At 40.5% G+C, this 6,917-nt stretch overlaps 1 pseudogene; it reads right to left on the reverse strand.

Moving 5' to 3' along the window:
• Window positions 1-6,492: 6,492 nt before the first annotated feature.
• On the reverse strand, window positions 6,493-6,610 carry LOC124723739 (annotated as a pseudogene).
• Between the last annotated feature and the right edge of the window lie 307 nt (window positions 6,611-6,917).

Genomic DNA, 6,917 nt, shown 5'->3' on the forward strand with positions numbered 1-6,917 from the left:
CATTGGGATTATTTCCCGTAGGAGGGGGTCGTTCCTGCTACGTATCTGAGCTCTCTTGAAGGCCATCTTATCTGAAGTGCTCAGTAGCCTCATTGTGAACAACCCTTCTTCTATGCACAATCCTTCTACTTGTCTGGCTTGGGTGACCCTGCCAGGCGATTAAGCTACCGCCAACGTAGTTCCTAGTGTGTATGAGTGCAAAAAATATAAGAATAAAGACTGCACCATGCTATACCAGTAGACACATTTGTACACCAAGGGCACCGGCAAATATGTAGTTGCTCACTCACACTTTTTGATATGTGCTCTGACGATATGACTGAAACATGCAAAAAGCAAATTTATCCAGGCTTGAGATAATCAGAGGACATTACTAATACAATGTTTCTAGCAGCTGACTTTGCAGTCGTACAATATAGAGAAACTTCGCCTCAAAGTCGATCTATAGATCGACCTTAATTTCTAAACGATATAAAATGACAACATCCATTCCAAAAACAAAATTGATGGCTTTCAAAGGGACAAAACCGCTGAGAACTAAGACGATAATACTTAACAAAACAACAGAACAGGTTAGACGTTTCAGTTACCTGGGAAATCTATAAGTTACCAGAATTAACCAAATTTAACAGCAAAAAGCAAATATATCAAATGATATTCGTAACAGTAGGATTTTAATGCGGGTATATAAAGTTTGTAAAGACACAAAAATAAACTTCTATAAGATAATGGCCGCCCCCACATTGCTATTTGGAAGTGAAACTTGAACAACTGTTAAAGCGAAAAATTAGAAACTAAGCGACAGAGATGAAATTTCTTAGAGGAGTGATAGGTTGTACATGATAGGTTGTACAGAGCTTGGGGCATATGCTATAAATGAGAAGATTAAGTCTATTCCACAGAGCTGGTTAGAACATCAACAAAGAATGCCAGATTCGAGACTTCCATAGCAGGCCCTAAGGTTCAGACCATTAGGTACAAGATCAGTAGGAAGACCAAGAAAAAGACAGCTTGATACTTAGAAGACGGTTGAGGTCTACGGCGTCACCCAGGATGAAAGAAGGAAAAGAAAACTTTTATTTAAATTCTATATACATTATGAAATGTAAATGTTATTTAAAAAATATTGGATTATAATTTTTTAATAAAAATAACATATATCGATATTTAATTTCCAGTTGGTACGAAAATGCAAAAATCCATTAGGAAATAGTACACCATTTTTGTTTATAGAGCTTAAACTCTGGCACTGATTTTTTTTTCATTCAAAAGTAAGGTATTTTTCGTGTCTGTATTAAATTTTAATTTTTTTTTCCCTCCGAACAGTGGACTTAAAAAATAAAAACATCGTCATCTATATCACGTTCTGGTCCGTTCCGCCTTCTTCTGAATTGGTCAAGCCATCTCTTCCTACAGATCTTTTACCTCTTATTTATATGGTTTTAGTGATTCTTGCATCCCTCCTATAGTTTGTGTTCTATCCATCTTACCTGATGCTGTTTTATTGTAGCAATTACGTTTTGCGTGTTCAGCTCAGCTGGAATGTCCTCACACCACTTTTTATCCATTAAAATATATCCAGCCACGAATCTAAGAAAGTTCGTAAGTTCACTTCACATGCTTCTATTCTCGTTTCATCTTCCTTCTTAAGAATCCACTTTCCCCTTCCACAGAGGGGTACAGGTATAGCCATGACCTTGTAGAACTTCAGCAGAGTATCTCTTTGTACTTTTTTCGCAATATTTTACGTATAGTTCCACAGAAATAGTTAATTGGATATAACTTACTTTCTATTTCATCACTTGTCCCATATGTGATATTGGACTCAAAATATTTGGATGTTAATTAAATGAAACAACAAGTTTACTGTCACCAGTCAATGTTTATGCTCGAAAATGGCCTTGATTGCCTGACTGGGCAGATAACTTTAAATGCGAACATTTCAGGTTAGACTTTACCGTGACTGTTATTGACATTTCATTGACATTTCATTTACTGTCAATAAGTTACAGTAAAGTCTAACTTAAAATGTTCACATTTAAAATGTTTGGATGTATTAAATTACTCTAAGATCTGCATGTCATTTTAAATTTTGAATGATCTGATGACCTAGAAACTAAAAATGTAATTGATTTTTTATTCGGCATGAAACTGTTGACATTGTATTAACCGGCTCTTTTGTTTAAATTAAATTATGGGTAATTTACATTCTGACTAGTAATTGCTTCGTCGTCCGCAAAAGCAGTTTACTAGCGTCCAAATAACTAATTTTAAAATGTGTTATCGTCTTCCAGTAACACTGGACTGACAAATTTTAGTCCCTCTTAATATATTTTATAAATTACTATATTTATTCGTTTGTTGTTGTTGTTGCTGTGGTCTTCAGACTGAAGAATGGTTTGATGCAGCTCTCCACTCTACTTTGCCCTGTGCAAGCCTCTTCATCTCTGAGTAACTACTGCAGTCTACATCATTTTGAACTTACTTACTGTATCCAGCTGCAATACCGCCCCCTCCCCACCCCTACACACACACACACACACACACACACACACACACACACGCAATACTAAACCGATCACTCCTTGGTTTATGGGGATGTGTCCTATCTACGAATCTCTTCTTTTAGTTGAGTTGTACAACAAAATTCTTTTCTCGCTGATTCACTTCATTACTTTCTCATTAGTTGCTAAAGAGTACTCTCATTAGTTACTAACTTCAGCATTCTTCAGTAGCAGTACATTTCAAAAACTGTCTCAGATCCTTATCGTCCACGTTTCACTTCTGTATAATACTGCACTCTAACCAAAAGCCTTCAGAAAAGACTTCCTAACACTAATATTTTTGCTCTTCTTCATGAGCGCTTTCCTTACCATTGACGGTTTAGGTTTTATATCCTCCCTACTTCGGCCGTTGTTGTTGTTGTTGTGGTCTTCAGTCCTGAGGCTGGTTTGATGCAGCTCTCCATGCTACTCTATCCTGTGCAAGCTTCTTCATCTCCCAGTACTTACTGCTACCTACATCCTTCTGAATCTGCTTGGTGTATTCATCTCTTGGTCTCCCTCTATGATTTTTACCCTCCACGCTGCCCTCCAGTACTAAATTGGTGATCCCTTGATGCCTCAGAACATGCCTTGCTAACCGATCCCTTCTTCTGGTCAAGTTGTGGCACAAACTCTTCTTCTCCTCAATTCTATTCAATACCTCCTCATTAGTTATGTGATCTACCCATCTAATCTTCAGCATTCTTCTGTAGTACCACATTTCGAAAGCTTCTATTCCCATCTTGTCCAAACTATTTATCATCCATGTTTCACTTCCATACATCGCTACACTCCATACAAATACTTTCAGAAACGACTGCCTGACACTTAAATCTATACTCGATGTTAACAAATTTCTCTTCTTCAGAAACAATTTCCTTGCCATTGCCAGTCTACATTTTATATCCTCTCTACTTCGACCATCATCAGTTATTTTGCTTCCCAAATAGCAAAACTCCTTTACTACTTTAAGTGTCTCTTTTCCCAATCTAATTCCCTCAGCATCACCCGACTTAATTCGACTACATTCCATTATCCTCGTTTTGCTTTTGTTGATATTCATCTTGTATCCTCCTTTCAAGACACTATCCATTCCGTTCAACTGCTCTTCCAAGTATTTTGCTGTCTCTGCTAGAATTACAATGTCATCGGCAAACCTCACAGTTTTTATTTCTTCTTCATGGATTTTAATTTTAAAAAAATCTTCAAATGTGTGTGAAATATTATGGGACTTAATTGCTAAGGTCATCACTCCCTAAGCTTAGACACTACTTAACCTAAATGATCCTAAGGAAAAACACACACACACCCATGCCCGAGGGAGGACTCGAACCTCTGCCGGGATCAGCCGGGATTTTAATATCTACTCCGAATTTTTCTTTTGTTTCCTTTGCCGGCCGCAGTGGCCATGCGGTTCTAGGCGCTTCAGTCTGGAACCGCGCGACCGCTACGGTCGCGGGTTCGAATCCTGCCTCGGGCATGAATGTGTGTGATGTCCTTAGGTTAGTTAGGTTTAATTAGTTCTAGGTTCTAGTGGACTGATGACCTCAGATGTTAAGTCCCATAGTGCTCAGAGCCATTTGAACCATTTTTTTGAAAATATTCCTTTACTGCTTGCTCAATATACAGATTGAATAACATTGGGGAGTCGCTACAACCCTGTCTCACTCCCTTCCCAACCACTGCTTCCCTTTCATGCCCCTCAACTCTTATAACTGCCATCTGCTTTCTGTACAAATTGTAAATAGCCTTTCGCTCCCTGTACTTAACCCCTGCCACCTTTATAATTTGAAAGAGAGTACTCCAGTCAACATTGTCAAAAGCTTTCTCTAAGTTTACAAATGCTAAAAACTTAGGTTTGCCTTTCCTTAATCTTTCTTCTAAGATACGTCGTAAGGTCAGTAGTGCCTCATGTGTTCCAACATTTCGACGGAATCCAAACTGATCTTCCCTGAGGTCGGCTTCTACGAGTTTTTCCATTCGTCAATAAAGAATTCGTGTTAGTATTTTGCTGCTGTGACTTATTAAACTGATAGTTCGGTAATTTTCACGTCTGTCAACACCTGCTTTGTTTGAGATCGGAATTATTTTATTCTTCTTGAAGTCTGCGGGTATTTCGCCTGTCTCATACATCTTGCTCACCAGATGGTAGAGTTCTGTCAGGACTGGCTCTCCCAAGGCCGTCAGTAGTTCTAATGGGATGTTGTCAACTCTGGGGGCCTTGTTTCGACTCATGCCTTTCAGAGCTCTGTCAAACTCTTCACGCAGTATCGTATCTCCCATTTCCTCTCTTCTGCTTGCACAACTTCATCGCTATAAAAGGAAAGTTCTTGAAGGTGTTCCGTATGCTTTGGAAACAGGTGAAAATCGGATGCGACCAAGTCGAGACTGTATGATGGCAGGGAACGCAACGCGTCGGATCGTTGCGAATTTCCAATACTCGTATGTTTTCTGGAATTGCCTTCCTGAAGGAAAGGGTGCTACCAATTTGGACGAACATTTCTAATTCGACACTTGATTACAGAACTGTGGTTATCACGCCCCGACACAATACAGTTCGGAGCCCTTCAGCGGCAACCGGCTGCAAGTATGTTGACACGCAGAATGTTAATAACATAACATGTTTCCGACAGACTTCAAAATTTTTGTTTCTTCTCCCTGAAAATTAATTCCGTTTCCTCATTTTTCTTTGGTTTCCTTTACTGCTTGCTCGATGTATAGATTGAATAACGTCGGGGACAGGCGACAACACTGACTCACGCCCTTCTCAACCACGACTTCCCTCTTTTAACTGCCATCTGGTTTTTGTACAAGTGGCATACAACTTTTCGTTCCCTGTATCTTACCACTGCTATCTTTAAAATTCCAAAGAATTTATTCCAGTCAACATAGTCAATCTTTGTCTTTCTTTCATCCACCGTCTCAGATCACTCATAGGGACAGAATTCCCTTGCTTGTTCTTACATTTCTCAGAAACCCAAACAGATCTCCGAGGTTGGATTCTACCACTGTTTTGCGACCATAACTGACAGTTTGATAATATTCTTAGCTCACATCATCTGCTATCCTTGGAAATGGAATTATTACATTCTTTTGGAAATCTGAGGATAAATGTCCTGTGTCATACATCTTGCACACCGCATGGTTTTGTCATGGCTGCCTCTCTCGCCGAGGGCATCAATATTTCTGAAGGAATGTCATCTACTCCAAAGGTGTTGTTAGGACTTCAGTGCTCTGTCTTGTGGCAGTATCGCAGCTCATCTACTTTGCTTCTTTCTCCTTTTCTGTAATACTGTTTACAAATTCTTTCCCGTCGTGTAGTCCAACTATACATTCCTCGAACCTTCCAGCTTTTCCTTCTTTGCGTTGTATTACTTCTCCATCTGAGGTCTTGACATTCATACAGTTGTTTCCCTTTCCTCCAAAAGATCTCGGTAATTCTTCTATAGGCTGTACTTATCTTTCATCTAGTTATACAACGAAAGGAAGGAAAATTTAAACACTAAGAAGGAGTTGTGCGACGTAAAGCTGGTATGTGAAAGATGATGTCTATTCAAATTTAGAGCAAGTCGCGCAAGAGTGCTGTTAGTAACGCCACTATGAGCAAGCAAATCAGGGTTTCTTTAAATACACTCTGTAGTGGTCGAGAGTTATTTGCCTTTGAGATTGGATGTGATGAGTTGCTGTTAATCAAGAAGGCCTTTAAGGCAACAAATATGCCATTATCCACACTTCACCGAGTTTGAAGCACTCTGTCTCCAGGACGCAAGTGGCCCATGGGGACCATCCGACCGCCGTGTCACCCTCAGGTGAGGATGCGAATAGGAGGGTCGTGTGGTCAGTACACCACTCTCCCGGTCGTTATGATAGTTTTCTTTGCTCGTAGCAGCTACTATTTGGTCAAGTAGCGCCTCAATGGGCATCACAAGGCTGAGCGCACCCCGAAAAATGGCAACAGCGCATGGCGGCCCGGATTGTCAGCCATCCAAGTGCTGGCCACGCCCAACAGCGCTGAACTTCGGTGATCTGACGGGAACCGGTGTATCCACTGCAGTAAGGCCGTTGCCATACACCGAGTTTGAACGATGTCGTGTAATAGGGTTACGAGAAGGTGGATGTACCTTCTGTGATATTACAGAGAGGCTTGGCAGGAATGTAGCACTGTACATGATTGCAAGCAGCAGTGGTCACAAGAATGTACGGTCCTAAGAAGACCGAACTCCGGACGGCCACGCGCCATTACTGTGAAGGAAGACCATCGCGTTCAGCGAATGGCTCTGGTGCATCGTACTGCAACTGCAGCGGCAACCTGAACAGCAGTTGGCACCACAGTGGCACTGCAAACTGTTACAAATCGATTACATCAAGGACAGC

Source organism: Schistocerca piceifrons, chromosome 1 (genome assembly GCF_021461385.2).
Source record: "Schistocerca piceifrons isolate TAMUIC-IGC-003096 chromosome 1, iqSchPice1.1, whole genome shotgun sequence".
Lineage (NCBI taxonomy): Eukaryota > Metazoa > Arthropoda > Insecta > Orthoptera > Acrididae > Schistocerca > Schistocerca piceifrons.